This window comes from Nuphar pumila, chromosome 8 (assembly GCF_984573655.1).
Source record: "Nuphar pumila chromosome 8, dmNupPumi1.hap1.1, whole genome shotgun sequence".
NCBI lineage: Eukaryota > Viridiplantae > Streptophyta > Magnoliopsida > Nymphaeales > Nymphaeaceae > Nuphar > Nuphar pumila.
In genome coordinates, this window is record NC_143256.1 from 87194368 (window position 1) to 87215159 (window position 20792).

Here is a 20792-nt window from a genome sequence, read left to right on the forward strand (position 1 = left end):
TGAGATTTCTTCTGGCTGAATCTGCTTCTTGGGAACCTTCTTGCTTTTATGCCCGTGGAGCTTTTCTCTGAATTGATTTTTTTCTGCACTGGTCCCAGCTTGTTCGCTCATCATTTTATTCATCATCTTTCGGAACATGGCATACATTTGAGGGTCTATGCCGTCATCCTCTTGTTGCTGCTCTTGACTCTTCTCGGATCGGGGGGAGCCCATCTCTTCTTCTGAGGCTGACGAGTACTGCGATGCCGTTGTTCTTTTGCCTGATCTTGTCTGAACCATCAAATGTTATGGATGCTCTAATGTAGTTGTGGTTGCTCTCTCTGCAGAGCAAAGACCTGATTAGATTATGAAGGAATTGGTTTTTGGAAGAAATATTTATTGAAAGTATGGTAGACAATTTGAAGAAGATATCCCATTACTAGGGACTAAGTCGTCGCGAGAATCATGACAATTGTGTTGTCAATTCTTAGCACGAGAAACAAACAACGAAAATATGCCTTGTTACCTAGGCGAGGTCGTCAAACCACAATAGAAAAAGAGAGAATTTTATTAAAATGAGAAAACATGATTTTATTGATCTTGACAAAGAGGTGGAGGACAAACAATTTGCCACCATTCACGATAATCAACAGACACTCTAGGACCAGGAAAGATTTTAAGAGAGACAAAGGAATCCCAGCCGTAGCGGGCAGAATGATATGCCCCGGACCATTGCGCGGAAGTGAGATCAAACTCTGCCATAACTCCTGATAACAATCGGGCTTCGACGTACTGCTGTCTCTGGGAGAACTGTCGGACACATCTCTCTGGTTGGTAGTAAGTGCAGAAGAATGGTCCCAGTAACTTGAACCTCTTGCCATAAGCATAGGTGTATCTGAAAGGAGATAGTTGCCGATCAAAATAGTCCCAAACTACTTCATCTTCTTGAATGTTGTTGATCATAGACCGGTACTGTGCCACTGGAAGAAGTTCTTGACCATTATATCTGAAAGAGCTTGCTCGGGCCGGAACATGCTGGAAGAACCAGGATTGAAGTGCGTAGATGCATCCTTCAACTAAAATGGATTCTCCAAGTGAGAATCGGGTCAAACCACGATATAGGAAGGCGAGCGCTGCCACGGCTATGGAGAGACGATTGGTTTGCCGACTTCCCCATCTTCTCATAAGCTGGATTATTCTGATGTCCATATAGTTTTGTCCGTCTGGGAAGAGGGATAATCCTACAGTGCATAAAACCATTGCATTTTGAATTCTTTCTTTAGCTGTCCTGGATAGCGAACTGACTTCAACGAAGGTCCCGTACTGGCGATACAACTCGAGCAGATCGACATATTCATTCCCCTCCAACTGGATCAAAGGCCAGGATCGGCGGCCTGTCATACGAGCTAAGGAATCTCGGGGGTCCAAACCCTTGACATTGATCAGAAATTGATGTTCTAATGGATCGCTTGGCTGACCGGCTGGTTCTGGTAACCCCATGATTTCTGAAAATTCATCCATTAAAACGGTCATCTCTCCCCATGGGAACCAGAATGTACATGTCCGAGGATTCCATCGCTCCGCCATTGCGTGGATCAAGTTGCCGTTGATGGTCTGCTTCCCAACTGCTGACGTCAATTCTAATCCGCACTCGCTCAAATGGTCCGGGAACATTCGGGAAAAGCTTTTTAGCCAGGAATAATACCACCGGGGAATGAAAGTTTCGGTGCTAAGGGCTCGATGTTCAGGACGACCTTGTCGCACCTCGAAGGAGATGTGACCTTTAGGAAAGATAGGATCGACTTGACTGGATGCCATCGAACTGAAAACAGAGAAAGACTCAAAATGAGACTTAGGGAAATGTGGGAAATTTTTGAAAAATTTTGCAGGCAGGATATAAAATGCAGCTGAAAATTCGAGATTCAGTAGAAAGGTAGAATAGAAAATCTCCTGGAATTTTTGAAAGAAATGGGATATTTGAGAAAATTGTCCAGGGTTTGAGAAAATAAAGGAAAAGATGAGAAATATGGGTATTTGAGAATATTTTTGGGAACATGTAAGGAAATAGATATAACATACAAACATTCACATCCTGCACAAACATTCATGCACATACAACACTCCCTAAAGGCTGACTCTAGATGCATTATTTTGAAAACAGCTGTAGGACCCTAATCCTAACTCTAAGTTCAGATCATCTTTGTCCAATCCAGTTATGCCGATATACCCGAATCGAAATCCGAGGTACGTGGCATATAATCTCAACTTCGGTTCTAAGGTAAGGTTTTCCAACATCCTTGAGCGCCTACCGATATACTTCGGACTGTGGCCCGCGGTACGTGGTAGGGGGTGTTAACCCAAATAATTGGCCCAGTTGTGAGGCTCTGTCCCGAACTAGGGTTCTGGAATAGAGCCCAGCAATGTGAAGACCGGGTAATGATAGGTAATGGAGATTTTAAAAAATGATCACATGCAAGAAATAGAGGGCTCTAAATCCTAGAGAGATAGACTTTTGAAAATCTTTGAAGAAGCATACATTGTTTGCATTCAGATCCTAAATTGAGGAGAGTTGTATTTAGACCTAAGTCTATGTGAGCATGAAAACATCTCCTCAATCTGGTCCTACCAAACCATGCCTAGTCTATATGCAGTCAATGTCAGCTAGGTCAGAATCTAGGCTCCTAGGCTCACATGATATAAAAAGTGAAGAGCTGACATGTTGTGAACATAATTTCGATAATTGAACTAAGTCAAGCATAATTTAGGTCAGACAAGGATAGGTCCCATCACGGTCGCCAAACCTATTATCGTCGCAAAATTTTTCCCGTCTTCCCTTCCTTGCGGAAGAGAGGGGGAAATGCTTTCGCGATTCAAACTTGACCGGATTTTGGAAATTGTTTTGAAATACTCGCCTCCGTTTTGAAAATTGCGGGAAAATCTTACAGGATGGGACTCGACCTGTCGGTACGAGGTTCGACCGTTCCTGCCGCCTTTAACAGGGGTAATCGAACCAAGGACCAAAATTGTGCTTGACTTAGTGAAATTACCGAAATTGTGTTCTATCCTAAATGCGCAGAGAATTCAGGCATGTGCTATGAGAATTTTGGAAAATATGATGTATGATTAGAAAACATTTGAAGTTGCAAAGCATTTCTCAGGAAAGATGGAAATCAATTTCTCAAGAAAACTTTGACGAAGAAGGTTTGAAATCTCGAGAAAGTTTATAAAGAGTTGGAAAATCTTGAAGAAGTGAGAATCTGGAGAAAGTTTAAATGAGAATCTCAGGAAAATCTTGAGAAAGTTTATAAAGACTTAGAAAATGAGAATCTCAGGACAATTTTGAGAAGGCTTAGAAAGGCTTGGAAAATCATGAGGAAATGAGAATCTCAGGAAAACTGTAGGAATTCTTGAGAAAACATGAACATTAAAAAAAAAAGAAAAAGCACTTATTTTGAGAATTTTCTTAAGAAAATGATAGAAAATTTATAGGAAAGGTTCATTGGAGAATGAAACTTAGAACTTGGGAAATTGAAATCCTGAAAACATTGTCCTTGAAATCTCTGAAAATCGATTTCTGATTCTTGAGAAATATGAAAATTCCTTTTGAAAATGGATCTTAAGAAAATAACTTTTTAAGGAAAATCACGGGAAAACTTTGATTTGGGAAATCCAACTCTGAATATCATCATAGTTTCTTGAGAAAGTCGATTCCATGAAGTGAAAATCTTTTGAGAAAATCATGAGAAAAACAAATGGTGCAGATGATGTGAATGAATGAATGCACTTTTTAAAAGATTTCTGAAAATTTTATTGGGAAAATGTGGATTAAACCAAAGTAAATCCTTCATATATTCTGACTGTGGCCATGAATATATTTAGGGTTTATTTGAGTTAATTCAGAATATTTTGAAAAAAAATTGGAAATATGAGGTGCATTTTCAAGATAGCCTAAGAGTGTAGGCTCAATGTGACTGGTAGAGAGATGATGGATCTGGGTCTCATCCATATTCCGACTAGGGCCGTAAATATGGACTCCACCGAGTTCATCAACTCTCTAAGAGTTGGTGCACGTGCCATTCGTGTTCATCCACGGTGAATTTTGAAAATTAGAGATATATGCATCATAGAATCAGGATATTACTGAAATCAAACTATATGAGATGCGGCCTAATCTAAGCAGTAAAAGTAAATCTTATTCCAAGGTTTACATTGGATTGTTACATTGCATAACATAAAGTAAAAGAAAATTGAAATGGATCCAAGGAATCTGCATCTTCTAGATTTTCCTGCAAAATGAGAGTTAGTACAAAATAACCAAGGAAATGGACATATATATATAATATATACAACGAAGAGACATATATATATATCAAAATGCTAGAATAGGTGCTAAATGTCATGTAACGATGGAGGTGAGAAAATATATGGGTGTTCATACATGGAAATAAGAGCACATGAAGAGATATATATATATATATATAAGTATATATCTATGTATATATATATATATATACATATATATATATACATATATATGTATACATATAGATAAATATATATAGATATACATATATATACATATATATATACATATAATGAGAAAATATGTACATACTAATGGAAATTATGTATAATAGGTAAAACCAGAAATTACAGGTATATACAGTTTCTGTAGGTGATTTCACACAACCATACTTCTCAAATTATAATGCAATTTTCAGTAAAAATGGGTATGGAACCTCACTATATATCCATAATGAAGCACGCCAAAGATGGTTGGGAGATCACGATTGGATATAGAGATATCCGTTCATGAATATGGCCAAATATCAAGACTGCACACTTGCAGCAGAAAATGAATATGTGCAGGAAATGGGTTGTGGAAGCATCATGGGCTGTTTCAAGGATATCATGAAAAGGATATGAAAAGCTTGGTGAATATGTGAAAATGTCGTGGAAAATGATGAAATAATATGTATAATTGGTGCTGCAAATGGGGTGATATAACAAACAAGAATTTAGCACTAAGCTAAGCAAAATTTCATAAAACCAAGGGTGATGTTCCAGCCATAGCTTCATAAAACAGAATTTTAGCTATCAAGCTAAGCAAAAATTCATAAATCAAATGATGAAGTTCCAACCCATAGCTTCATAAAACAGGAATTTGAATATCAAGCTCATAAATCAAATGATGAAGTATTTACTAGAGTAAGAGAAAAGAAAAATACATGTAATAGCAAATACTCATGAAGGGATATATATATATATATATATATATATATATATATATATATATATATATATATATATATATATATATATATATATATATATATATATATAAGTATATATATACATATATATATACATATATATATCCATATATACATATACATGTATACATATAGGTAGATATACAATAGATATACATATATATAGATACATATATACATATAATGAGAAGACATATGTTTAATGGAAATTCCACAAAATGGGTAAAACCAGAAAATATATGTATATACATTTTCTGTAGGCAATTTTACACAGCCTTATTTCCCAAATTACAAGATATATTTCAACAAAAATGGGTATGAAGCTTCCCTATATATCAATAATGAGGCCTGTAAAAGATGGTCAAGAGATCATGAACGGATATGGATATATCCGTTCATGAACATAGCCGATTATCAAACCTGGGTACCTGCAGCAGACAGGGGACAACATAACGTATGTTACAGATCATTTACAAGGGGTTGATGTATTTCCCCTTTCATCAGCTTAATTTCAATCAATAAGTGTATTGGTATAAGTTGATGATTTGGGACAACCAAATATAGGAACCTTGGGTGATAAGATGGACAACAGCTATTGATACAAATATCTTGTCCTTGTGTCCCAGTCTGTCATTTGTTCCCATCTTATGGAAAAGATGGAAGAGCCCCTACTTATGGATTAATGCCAAAAGTTCATATATGTTGCCTATGGCATCATTCTGAAGTTAACAAATTGCTACAAAAGGATTTAGCTAAATCAATCTCCCCTAACTTGAAAAGATAATATTGAAAGTAATGCTGATTAATTTAACCAAGAGCTGACAACGCATCACACAAACAATTAAAATGCCTGGGTCATGTCTAAAAAATCATGATCCAACCCCACCCCGATACACACAATTGTTTTCATAAATCGTTTCATGTATAGCCTCTGATTATGCATGAAAAGAAGTAATGAAGTTTTAAGTCAGTAAGGATAACTTTGAACTGAGTTCACCATATCAAAAGAGGAAAGGAAAACTAAAGGTTGTTTAAAAGAAAACGCATGTAGTGACCAAAGAAAGACGCAATCAATTGAGGTCATCCAAATATTTCCTCTGAAATAATGGTATCCAATCCTTCAATCAAAGATGACTGCAGCCCATCCTGGCAGACCAGAAAGACATGATTCCTTTGTTATGCTGACATATAAATAGTCATACATAATCTACAACCATACCTCATCATCAAGTGAAAAACTAAGCACTGAAATTCCTGCAGTGATCATTCTATCTGAATCACCTAAAAGTAAACTAGGAAGTCCTGGTGGTCCACTTGCATCCAGAACCTTTATTCTTGTTACACTGCAGATACAAACTGACATCATAACTAGACATAAAATTGCTGACATACTCCATGGTCTGGAATGCTGGCCCCTCTATGACGGGGTGAGTGGCCCTTCACTCCTTATGATTCAGCCCCAGCATCCATTCCTATCTTCTGGATGGACATTGAGTTTGGTTGCCTCATCCTGCAATTTCTTCAATGGAGATCACCACGCAAATGTCCCTTTTAGGTAGGCCAGTCAATAGGAAGGGTATGACAGGGGAAAGTAATAGCACATAACAGGAAAATTCGAGGGAATCAAATGCTCAGGAAGGAGATGAAGTGATAAGTCGACTGAAGAAAACAAAGGGGAGAGTGGCCCTTACCTTAGAAGAGTTTGGATGGAGAAGGAAGTGTCCTTCCTCTGTCTTTTGCTCCCAACTAAATCGAGCTCCCTTGGTTTGATAGAAGTTGAAAGTAGGAGAGCCCCCTTTTTGGATGGAAGAGACTTTGCTGCTGGGCTGAAGAAACGAGCATCAGCCGTTGGAGATCTCCTGCTATTGTTGTCTAACAGCAACGTGAAGGGGTTGATAGCTGAAGCTGGTGGTGGCTCTCCTGCGGTTGGGCTGGAGTGGAGGTGTGTGGCAACTGCTGGAGGTGAAAGATCTGCGACTGGTGGTGACCCTCCTGCGGCTGGGCTGAAGTGGAGGTGTGCAACAACTGCTGGAGGTGGAAGATCTGCGACTGGTGGTGACCCTCCTGCGGCTGGGCTGAAGTGGAGGTGTGCGGCAACTGCTGGAGGTGGAAGATCTGCGACTTGTGGTGATAGTGGAAGACCCTGCAAAACCGAAAATCCCACCCTCTCTTCAATCGGCTTCCCCTTTGCCAAAACCCAACAGAGCAATCTCCTCCCTTGCCGAAAACTCCCAAAAGCAATTTTCCTCCCCTCTTTTTCTTCGTGAGTGCCTCCCTTTTAAAACTTTCCTTTCCTCCAAAAGAAACGTAGGTCCGTTATCATTTTTTTGAAAATTTTTCAAATTGGACTTCAATGCTACCGTTTTAAAAAGGGCGCATCCTTTTTTTTTTCGAATGTTTCATTTCATTTACCTAAGTTCTAGGTAAAAATGAAATTTATTATGTTATTTTTTGTTTTGGAAGTTCGGCCGTGCCATTTAAGGCTGTCTCCTAAAAAAAAACTTTATTTAACAAATAAAAAGAGATAAAATAAAAAAATGAGAAGCTTTTATGGAAATGCCACCTCAACCCACTTTTAAAATCCTTTTGAAAATAAAATTTTGTTTTGTTTTTTAAAGTCTTTTATTTTCAATTGGGGTGCTACATGTGTGTGGGCCCACTAACTAAAATATAAATAAATAAATATTGAGAAATTAAAAAGAAAAATTTGCAAAATGAACTTCAGGTGGGTCCCGCTTGAGAATATGAAACTTACCTGGGGGTCTTAGTATGATGCTAGTTAAAAGGTGGGTCCCGCTCGAGATAAAACATTATTTATTTTCAAGAATTTGGAAAAATTGGTTTTTCAGGACAAAAATATAGATAAAATAAATGTAAAAATTTTTGTAAGGAGATTTAAAATCTTTTTGCAAAAAATTTTGCGATAAAATCTTTAAAATCAATATCCAGATTGTTTTTTTCTTGAGGAAGACTTTTGTAATTCAAGGTACTGGGGGTAAAATGGAAAAAATGGTAATTTTGAATACCCAGGGTTTTTTTAAAAAAATCAATTTTGAAAAGTTTAAAAAAAATCAAATCTGAATTGACAATTTTTGAAAATCAAGAGTTCTGGATCTCAATTGACATGCTATGCAGTGAAATGATGCAAAGTGTTCATGCAATGCGATGCAAAGACATGTTTCAGGAAATGTTACTCTGAACCAGGAAATGGAAATTCTACTTTCTTCTCCAGGAAAAGGATTTTAAAATTTTGCAATTTGAAGATGTCTCTGAACCTAAATATGGAAATTTTGAGGCTCAAGAATTAAATTTTGGACTTTCTGCAAGGTTTAATCTCAGAAAATGACCATTTTGCCCTTCATTGCTTCCGGAGAACTGAAATGTGCCGATTGAGGGCGATGTCAAGAAGGTGAGTGAAAATTTGGGGTGTTTACAGATTCGAGTTCCGACTCGAATTTCCTTACCTTCTAATTGATCTAGTTTTCCTCAAAAATTCGAGTTCCGACTCGAATTTCTTTTCCTTCCAACCGGTTTAGTTTTCCTTTGGGATTCGAGTTCCGACTCGAATTTCCTTTCCTTTTAATTGATCTAGTTTTCCTCAGGAATTCGAGTTCCGACTCGAATTTCTTTTCCTTTTAACCGGTTTAGTTTTCCTCTGAAATTCGAGTTCCTACTCGAATTTCCTTTCCTTCTAATTGATCTAGTTTTCCTTCAGGAATTCGAGTTCCGACTCGAATTTCTTTTCCTTCTAACCGGTTTAGTTTCCCTTTGAGGTTCGAGTTCCGACTCGAATTTCCTTTCCTTCTAATTGATCCAGTTTTCCTTCAGCAATTCGAGTTCTGACTCGAATTTCTTTTCCTTCTAACCGGTTTAGTTTCCCTTTGAGGTTCGAGTTCCGACTCGAATTTCCTTTCCTTCTAATTGATTCAGTTTTCCTTCAGGAATTCGAGTTCCGACTCGAATTTCTTTTCCTTCTAACCGGTTTAGTTTTCCTCTGAAATTCGAGTTCCGACTCGAATTTTCTTTCGTTCTAATTGATTCAGTTTTCCTTCAGGAATTCGAGTTCCGACTCGAATTTCTTTTCCTTCTGACCGGTCTAGTTTTCCTTTGGGATTCGATTTCCGACTCGAATCTTCTTTCCTTCTAGTTAATCTAGTTTCCTTCGGGATTCGGGTTCCGACTCGAATTTCTTCTCCTTCCAAATTGATCTACCTTTCCTTCAGGATTCGAGTTCCGACTCGGATTTCTTTTCCTTCCATAATGGACTTGGTTTTCCTTCGAAGATTCGGGTTCCGACTCGAGTTTTCTTTTCCTTCATAGTTGGTCTAGAAAATCCAAGTTCTGACTTGAATTTTCTTTCAAATCTAATTCGCTTAGCTTTCCTTTACAAGTTTGAGCTTCTATTCAAACTACCTTGCAAGTTGGTCTAGAAGATCCGAGTTCCGACCCGAATTTTCTTTCAAAACCCAATTCATCTAGTTTTCCTTGAAGAGTTGAATTCCAATTCGAATCTTCCCTCAAAAACCCAGTTTAGCGCCTGGTCCATTCAAAGCTCACAAGTTGGAATCATTCCTTCTTAAGCTATGATCCTTAGGTTAAATCCCTATGAAATTGATAGTTCGTAGGTCGAACCCCTGCAGAGTCAATGTGATTTGTTGGTTGAACGCCTGTCAAACCAATACGGCTCATAGGTTGAACCCCTTTCGAACCAATCTCGTTCTCAAAATTTCGATCTGTAGGTTGAAGTCTTACTAATCCCCAGTTCTTAGGCTGAACTCCTTCGGAACTAATCCCATTTGCCAAAAATTTCGATCTGTAGGTTGAAGTCCTCCTGATCCGATATTCTTTACAGTCCTTAGGTCGAACTCCTTTTGGATGGGTATTTTTTTAGATATATGATTTGTAGGTTGAAGTCCTCCTGATCCACGTTCTTAGGTTGAATCCCTATTGAACCCATGTCGTTCCCAGTGAACCAATGCCGTTCTCAATTGAACCAATGTCGCTCTTAGGCTGAATCCCTATTGAACCCATGTCGTTCCCAGTGAACCAATGCCGTTCTCAATTGAACCAATGTCGTTCTTAGGCTGAATCCCTATTGAACCCATGTCGTTCCCAGTGAACCAGTGTCGTTCTCAATTGAACCAATGTCGTTCTTAGGCTGAATCCCTATTGAACCCATGTCGTTCCCAGTAAACCAATGTCGTTCTCAATTGAACCAATGTCGTTCTTAGGCTGAATCCCTATTGAACCCATGTCGTTCCCAGTGAATCAATGCCGTTCTCAATTGAACCAATGTCATTCTTCGGCTGAATCCCTATTGAACCCATGTCGTTCCCAGTGAACCAATGCCGTTCTCAATTGAACCAATGTCGTTCTTAGGCTGAATCCCTATTGAACCCATGTCGTTCCCAGTGAACCAATGCCATTCTCAATTGAACCAATGTCGTTCTTAGGCTGAATCCCTATTGAACCCATGTTGTTCCCAGTGAACCAATGTCGTTCTCAATTGAACCAATGTCGTTCTTAGGCTGAATCCCTATTGAACCCATGTCGTTCCCAGTGAACCAATGTCATTCTCAATAGAACCAATGTCGTTCTTAGGCTGAATCCCTATTGAACCCATGTCGTTCCCAGTGAACCAATGTCGTTCTCAATTGAACCAATGTCGTTCTTAGGTTGAATCCCTATTGAACTAATGTCGTTCTCAATTGAACCAATGTCGTTCTCAATCGAACCAATGTTGTTCTTAGGATGAATCCCTACGGAACCCATGTCGCTCCCAGTAAACCAATTCTCAATTTCGATCTCCAGGTCATCCAATATCCTATTTCCAATTTCTGAGTCTCTCCTTTGGGGAAAGGAGAGGAGTAATTCCTAATTCCAAATTTTAAATCGTCTCCTTTGGGGAAAGGAGAAGAGAATTTCTGTCATGGATGTGTTGCGTTGTGCTTCAAATGCTCGCTTTCACATAGGATTTCAAGAAAATTTTGCCAATTTGTCATTAAATATTTGTTGATTTCAAAAATCTTTATTGCACAAAATTATTACTTCAGAATACCTCCAGTATTACTTTCGAAAGAACAATGCTTTCGCGAAAAACGATTCAAAATTCAAAATCTTTCTATTGGCCAACCAAAAGGATGCAGAATAAATCCTCGATATGGCCAGCAAAGAATACTCAATGTTGTTGCAAAGCCATAAGTGATTGATATTGATCGCAGTCAATGGCACGGTTTTAAAGATCATTCTTGAAAAATAAAGCAGTCGAAATATCCTGGGTGATACAGAAAAATCCACTCAATTTCCATATCTCCTCAATCACCTAAGCTGCAATTAAATATCTGCAAAAGGGATCTCTCAATTGTCGTCAAGATGAAGGCGAATTAAGCGAGTCGACCCCCGGAGCCAAAGAAGATTTGGATCATCTCTAAGATGACGGAGTTTGTGACGGATCCTTCCAGGGAAAGTTCAGATCACCGTCGAGATGAAGGCGAGTGTGATGAGCCTACCGACAAACCCTAAAAGATATTTAATTCCAGCTATCATCAAGAGATTTCCTACCAAAGAGCCAATAATCATCATGATAATCCCTGAGAGAAAAGAAGGATCAGAGCATCTCTGAGATGAAGGAGTTTGTGATGTACCCTTCCCAAAAAGAGAGAAAAGTCAGGACATCTCCAAAATGAAGGATGATGTAATTCCCAAAAAATTCAAGAAAGCTCCAATTCTGTCAAAAAGAGTGCAGAAAGATCATCATGAGAAAAGAATCCCAGGATATCAGACTGCCAAATCTATCAAGAATCTTCTTTAATTTTGTAAAATTCTTTTATCAATATTCTTTCACCAATAGCTCTCGCAATATCAAGAATACTTTCTTTCTCGTCCATATCAAGGAAATTGATAGCTTCCTTGAAAGAAAGCCAATCGCAAGCAATTTGAATTCGAATCTTGATTCTACGGAGTTAAGCCCGGTCGGAGGTAATACTTCAGGTAGAAAAGAGGGAATATTTTCAAAACAATGTGCATCATTTTCAATTATTTTGAATCAACAACAATTTTCAACATTTTGACAATATTTTCTAGCTATCCTGGCATGAAACGAGAGCTTGAGGTTCATCTTTGGTGCATCCTGACATCAGTTGTTATCCCTTTTAAGGACTTGATAATGGGAGTTTTCAAGATTCCTTCCCTTCTTTGGTATAATCTGAGCGCACGGGCTCTCAGATTCGCACACTTCCCTGTGTCCCCACTGTCCCACCATAGACAGTCCAATTTCGGCTTGAGGTTAAGCCACCAATTCCAGCAAAATGCAATTTCAAAAGTTAACTAGTCTCAGCAATGAGGGGCCCAAAATCAATCCCTTTTCAAACTTTAGGGACCCCAATTTCCTTCCTTTTATAAAAACTCTATCGGATTCATTGTGCGAAAATCCGAAGGTTCCATCACGGTCTCTTCTTTCGAGGATTCCGTCCATTTTCTGTCCGATCAGGTTAAGGGTACAAACCTGAGCCTCCTTTGATGAGGTATTTCATTTTCTGCCCGATCAGGTTAAGGGTACAAACCAGAGCCTCCTTTGATGAGGTATTCCATTTTCTGCCCAATCAGGTTATGGGTATAAACCTGGGCCTCCTTTGATGAGATATTCCATTTTCTGCCCAATCAGGTTAAGGGTATAAACCTGAGCCAACTTTGATGAGGTATTCCATCTTCTGCCCAATCAGGTTAAGGGTATAAACCTGGGCCTCCTTTGATGAAGTATTTCATTTTCTGCCTGATCAGGTTAAGGGTACAAACCTAAGCCTCCTTTGATGAGGTATTTCATTTTCTGCCCGATCAGGTTAAGGGTACAAACCTGAGCCTCCTTTGATGAGGTATTCCATTTTCTGCCCAATCAGGTTAAGGGTATAAACATGGGCCTCACTTGATGAGGTATTCTATTTTCCACCCAATCAGGTCAAGGGTACAAACCTGAGCCTCCCTTGATGAGGTATTCCATTTTCAACCTGATCAGGTTAAGGGTTAAGCCTGAGCTTCGTTCCATACGAGGTATTTCCCGTCCCATTCAGGTTAAGGGCAAAACCTGAATCTCATTTCTTTTTGAAGTAAAATTTTCTCCTTATTCTCCATTTCATATCTACCATCATCATTTGAATTAATTCTTTCATACCCAGTCAGATTTATCTAACTGGGGCATTTTTATGGTTCAAATTTGATATATTTTCTTTGCCACTAAGCTCGGCCCTATACCGGCTTAGCAGCAAAGAGGGGCATCTGTAAACACCCCAAATTTTCACTCTTATCTAGTGCTTACATTTCATGTGTCATTGCATATCACTGCATGAATTCAGCATACCATTTCATCGTATTGCATGACATTACATGTCATTACATCTCATTTTCGAGATCCAGCACTCTCGTTTTCAAAATATTTAATCCATACTTAGGTTTTTAAAACTTTTCTTTCAAAATCAATTTTAAAACCTGGGTTTTTAATCAACATTATGTCATTTGCCAACCCCCAGGACCTTATATTTTGAAATATTTTCTCAGAAAACAATCTGGATTCATTTCAAACTCAATTTCAGTTGATTTCAATTCTCAGATGAGACCCATTTAGGTGGTGTCGCTTCTGGATTCTTTCATTTATCAAAAATCTCTAAAAAATTTTAGAGTCCTAGTTGGATCAGGACTCTTTTTTCAGAGTCCAGTTGGATCAGAACTCTACTTTTCACTACCTTTTTACCTGTTTTAGGAGAAAACCTTTTAAAATCTTTTGTTTTGGCCAAAATTTTAGAGTCCTAGTTGGATCAGGACTCTTCTTCAAGAGTCCAGTCGGATCAGGACTCTTCTTCAGAGTTTTAATCGGATTAGGACTCTAATCTTTTACAGCTATTTTATTCATTTTCAATCAAATCTTTCAAAATCTTTCAAAATGAGTCAGAAACTCAGAGTTTCAGTCAAACAGGACTTTGTTCAGAGAGTCCTAGTTGGATCAGGACTCTGATCCTGATTTCAATTTTGAGAAAATCTTTCAGAAATCTTTCAATCTACCAAAACTATTACACTTTTATCAAAGAATTTCAAAATTCTGAGGTTTTATCTCAGAGACCTGATCAAATCAGGACTCTACCCCAGAGTCCTGATCGAAGTAGGACTCTATCCAAAATTGATTTTCTCACTTCATTTTCACTAGTTTTCAAAAAAGCTTTGCTTAAATTTCATCATTTACTTATCAGAAAACCAAAATTTTTTAAAGTTCTGATCGAATCAGGACTCTTTCTCAGAGTCCTAATCAGAACAAAACTCTGAACCAAAACTTTAATTTCATCCCATTTTTAACTGTTTTCCAAAATTCTCTAATTTGTTTTATCAGAAAATCCAAAAATCTGAGAGTCCTAGTTCAATCAAGACTATGTTCTCAGAGTCTCAGTTGAATCAGAACTATGTTCTATTTCAATACTTGTCATTATTTACATTGTTCTTTCGTCTGTTTTTCAGAAAATACCAAAAAAAATCTAGAGTTTCAGTCCGATCAGAACTCTGTCCCAGAGTCCTAGTCCAGTCAGGAGTCTGTTTTGAAGTCTGTTTTTATTTCATTTTTATTGTTTTCAAAATTTAGGTCATTTTACAGAGTCCAGTTAATTTAGGACTCTATTTTAGAGGTCGGTCGAGTTAGGAGTCTACCCCTGACTGTGTGTTTTTGACTTATTTCGTCAATTTTTGATAAAATCTTTCGAAAATTCTTCCATTTGAATTATAAAATCTAAAACCTCAGAATCCTAAGAGTTCAGGACTCTAATTCGGAGTTCCAGTTCGCTTGAGACCCTATTTTCAAAGATCTTGAATTTCAAATACTGATTTTAACCCCTTTTCAAAACCATTTTCAGTGTTTATTTCAAAATTCTTCAAAACTCGATGCGGGCCCACTCAGTTGGCACCATATCCAAAGGAGTTATGACTTGGTTAGAACCCTATGCCATTTCAAAAATTCTAATTTTAAGATTGCTTTTGAAAATCCTTTTGAAAACTCCTTCAATTTCAAGTTTTAAAATCGCTTTTTGAAAAACTCAAGTAGGGCCCACTCGGGGTGGCACCATATTCAAGTAAGTCAGGGATAGACTAGGGTTAGTCAGTGTCTTGGTTAGTGTTAGGGGTTTAGAAGAGTTAATATCATTTTGAAAACCCATTTTGAAGTTTAGTTTTTAAAACTAGTGTTTTTAAAGGTTTTTAAAAAACCAAATGTGGAAGATGCCAAGTGGCATCACATTTGGGGGTTTTCTAGGTTTAGTTATGGGCTAATTAGGGATTAATTAGAGTCCCACCTAGGCTATAATTCTCCAAAAAATCATTGCCCCCTTTATTGGATTTATTAGAAAGAGTTCTAAAAAAATAAAACTCCTTAATTAACCCTAATTAAGGAGGTTTTGAAAACCTATAAATAGGGGACTTCAAGAGGTCAAAAGGAGCTCTTTTTTTCTCAAATTTTCATGGCCTCTCTCTCCTCTCCAGCACCTCTACCTTCCTTCATTGCAGCTGCAGCCCCAAGGTGAGTTTATTTAATATTATTTTATTATTATTTTATTAGTTTTTATGATTTTTCAATAGATTTCACCATGGAAACTCTTGTGTTCATGGATTTAACCATGGATTTCATCCAAGAACCCCAAAATAGACCCAAGAAGATGATCTAACTCAGTTTGATGGTGATTTCAAGGATTCTAATCCATTAGAATCGATGAGAGGTACGTTTTTCATGTTCTTAACCGACGAAACGTGAGATTTACCCGTTAAATGGGTTAAATCCATGATTTCAAAGGTGAAAGCAAATTCCAGCCATGGATTCCCTGTATTTTATTTATTTCTTTGCTTATTCATGTTTGTTTTACGTTCTATAGCATAGAAATAATTTTTATTTACTGTTTTATGGTTTATTTTATTGGTTTACATTAATTAATGCATAGTTTTTATAGTTTCTTAGATTTCTGTGTGTTTTAGGTTTAGAACAGTAAAGATAATGTTATTTTGGATCTAAATCCTTATTGTTTATTTCTGTTTTTTTTTATATGTGATGCATGCATATGTGATTAAACTACCGTAAAAAAATCAGAGATTTTGGACTTCGGGAAGCCTATCAAAAAAATCAGGCACCAAATCGGGTTTTTAAAACTTTAAAATCATTGTTAAAATCAGAAAGGTAACTTGTTGTGATGATATTTTTCTCATCCTATATCCGATTTTAGATCTGTAAAATACCATGGATTCACATTAATTATATCTGTCTACTGTAAAATTTTTAGAATTTTGATTACTGTTTAGTATTTTTCCTCTGTCAGAGACTCTGATTTTTAATTTAAAACTCGTTAGGGTTTACCAAAACCCTAATCAGACTTGTGTTGTTTATAAATCCCAAACTACAGATCCGATTCATAATCTGTAAAAAGTGGGTATTGTTATTTTTCTGTCAACTATTAACTGTTAAAATCTCAGATATTTTAAATGAGTGTTGTATTTATTCCGGAATTTTCAATTGAAAGTATCAGTTAGGACCAAAGTTAAAATCACTATATTCAAGTCCGGATTGTCGGATGGGGATCTCCCTGGTTTTAAAGGATTTTTCAGATCTGTAAAAAGGAAAAGTTTTGTTTCCATGTCTATTTGGTCTCTGTAAAATTTCATAGATTTCCATGGAGTTTTGACCCCTGGTTTGGGTCTTGGACTGAGACTGGTTGGTGAACTAGGTCAAAAATAGCATATTTTTAGGGTTGGATGCTATTTTCGGATTAATTTAATGCCCAAAAAATATTTTTATAATTCTAATTTGATATTAGGGTTATCACAAGTGCAGGTACCAATTTTGAGGATTTTTAGAATCCGTTTGATGCTTGAATGGCTTGAATTGCAAAACAGGGCACCCGAAGAATTCCCAAACACTGCAAAAATCACAAAATTTGTGATATTCTTAGATTTTCGTGTATAAGCATATATTTTTAGGGTTTAATCATATTCATAATCATATTAGGATACTTTAGGTTAAATTTTATGTTCATTTGATTTCATTTAGTGCATAAAACCTAAGTTTTACCAAAATATTTTCTAAAAACCCTGATTTCAAGGCCATAGTCTTGCTATCAGGGGCAATTTGGTCATTTGACCTAAATTTCGAAATCCCTAACCCTAATTTTCATATTTTTAATCATGTCATATCATATTTGGTTAGATTTATTTTCATTTGAACTTCAAAACTTGCATTCTACCAACTATCTTTCTAAAATCCCTAATTTCAAGGCCATAGTCTTGTTATTAGGGGTATTTTGGTCATTTTGACACCAATTTCGAAATTTCATATCTTATCTTCCTTATTTATTCAATTTTATTTCATATTTCATCATTTTGATTTAAGGAAATCATGGCAAAAAGGCTTATATCTAGCAAAATCCAGTAATTTCTAGATATTACTGGATAAACCTAGAAAAGCCAACATATATTCACTAACCAAGCTTTCTAGTTTTGCAGGTACATTGAAGATTTTATTTTTCATGTATTTAAATTTGAGTAGTGGTGTAAATTAAATGTAAACTTTGGAATAAGAATTTAAATTCCTGCATAGATTAGGATTTGCATTTCATATAGTTTAAACTTTGATATATAACTGCCATGTATGCCAATTCATGCATATTTTATTAATTCACTATGGTCTACACGAATGGCACATACACTAGCTTTTATGAAGTTTATAAACTTGGTGGAATTCGTATTTATGGCCATAGTCAGAATATGAATGATACCCAGATTTATGATCTTCACATTAGCCACATTCAGCCTACACTCTTAGGCTAACTTCAAAATGCACTGCATTTCTCAAAAATACAAAAAGTATTTCTCAATTCTTCAAATCCACATTCATTCATTTCATGCATTTGCCAATTCCAATTCAAATCTCAATTCAAAGAAGTTCATTTTCTCAAAATCCTCTAAGTCATATTCAAAAATCGATTTTCTCAAAATATGAATTTGCCAATGATATTTCAAGTATTTCCTAAGTTTCAAATTCGATTTTCTAAGTTATATTTTCAATTTCAAAATTTGAATTCAAAAAAATCAAGTTTTTCAAAGTTATTTCACATTTCTCAAAATCATTTTTTCACAAAATCTCAAGATTTCTTCAGAAACCAATTTTTACTTTTCTCAGAAGTACATTTCAAATCCCAATTCACGATTTTCCATGTGATATCTATTCTAAGTGTTTCAGTTATTCAAAGCAAAACATCATGTTTTCAAATATGCATTTTCAGAAAATTCATAGCACATGCCTGATTCTATGTGTATTTAGAAATTAGAATATGATTTAGACAAGATGAATAGAGCAGAGCAGTAGATTGATCCTTGGTTCGATTACCCCTGTTAAAGGTGGCAGGAACGGTCGAACCTCGTACCGACAGGCCAGTCCCATTCTATGGAATTTTCCCGCATTTTAAAACGGAGGCGAGTTATTTTCAAAAACTTTTCAAAGGTCAGTTTGACTCGCAAAAAGTTAAAAATGTTGCGATGAAAACACAAATCCTTTTCCTAAAAAACTTACCAACTCTTTGCTAAAGTTGGTTATCTTTATTAAATTGCGTTCATTTCATTCTTTTTATCTAATCAAGTTTTATCAGTTTATTGTCAACTTTATCAATTTGTCAAAGTTTCATTAAGTTTTATCAAATTTTATTCCTTTATCTTTAAAAACCCCCTTCAGGTTAAGGGATAAACCTGATGCCTCTTTTCAATGAGGTATTTATTTTATTTTTCCCCTCAGGTTAAGGGAAAAACCTGACCCTCGCTTGTCTGAGGTGTTCCCATTCAGGATAAGGGGTAATCCTGAAATCCCTCATAGGAACACCGGTGCCACCTGTGAGAATTCTTTTCAAAGTAAATTTTCAATAAATCTCTTTAAGTTCTTCCCCATATTTATGAATTTTATTCTTTTCCCTCTCAGGTTAAGGGATAAACCTGAATTATTCTTCGTAAAAACCCTCAATTCACATCAAATTTTATTCTATACTCCTCCAGGATAAGGGGAAAATCCTGAAGATGTCATAAATAGATTTGGATCTTAGGCCATCTTGGGTCAAGAGTCTCGAATAAATTTCCCATCCTCTTTATTGTCGGAATCTATTCATGCTTCTGTCAATCCTTCAAGTTCCGACTCCCGGGTTAGAATCATTTCCTTCCCATCTGAGTTCCGACTTAGGATTTTGTTTTTCCATTTTTTATCATTATTTTTCTTAAAAACCGGGTTCCGACTCAGATTTTCCTTTTGTATATTCTTATCTTTGAAGTCTCAAAGTTCCGACTTGGACTTCTTTTTGAATCCAATGCTCGTGTTGGACAAATCATTGTTTTGAGAGTTCGAGTTTTTTCAAACTCAATTCTCACTCATTTAAAAACTGGGTTCCGACTCGAATTTTCCTTTTGTATATTCTTATTTTTGAAGGCTCAAGTTTCGACTTGAACTTCCTTTTGAATCCAATGCTCATGTTGGACAAATCGTTGTTTTGAGAATTCGAGTTTTCAAACTCAATTCTCATTTCATTTCCTTATATTTAAAAAACCGGGTTCCGACTCGGATTTTCCTTTTGTATATTCTTATTTTTGAAGGCTCAAGTTCCGACTTGAACTTCCTTTTGAATCCAATGCTCGTGTTGGACAAATCATTGTTTTGAGAGTTCGAGTTTTTCCAAACTCAATTCTCACTCATTTAAAAACCGGGTTCCGACTCGGATTTTCTTTTTGTATATTCTTATTTTTGAAGGCTCAAGTTCCGACTTGAACTTCCTTTTGAATCCAATGCTCGTGTTGGACAAATCATTGTTTTGAGAGTTTGAGTTTTTCCAAACTCAATTCTCACTCATTTAAAAACCGGGTTCCGACTCGGATTTTCCTTTTGTATATTCTTATTTTTGAAGGCTCAAGTTCCGACATGAACTTCCTTTTGAATCCAATGCTCGTGTTGGACAAATCATTGTTTTGAGAATTCGAGTTTTCAAACTCAATTCTCATTTCATTTTCTTATATTTAAAAAACCGGGTTCCGACTCGGATTTTCTTTTTGTATATTCTTATTTTTCAAGTCTCAAAGTTCCGACTTGGACTTCTTTTTGAATCCAATACTCGTGTTGGACAAATCATTGTTTTGAGAATTCGAGTTTTTCCAAACTCAATTCTCACTTATTTAAAAACCGGGTTCCGACTCGGATTTTCCTTTTTGTATATTTTTATTTTTGAAGTCTCAAGTTCCGACTTGGACTTCTTTTTGAATCCAATGCTCGTATTGGAAAAAAATTTGTATTGAGAATTCGAGTTTTTAAACTCAATTCTCACTCATTTCTTATATTTGAAAACCGGGTTCCGACTCGGATTTCCCCTTTTTTTGTATATTCTTATTTTTTGAAGTCTCAAGTTCCGACTTGAACTTCCTTCTGAATCCAATGCTCGTATTGGATAAATTGTTGTGTTGAGAATTCGAGTTTTTCAAGCTCAATTCTCACCCATTTCTTAT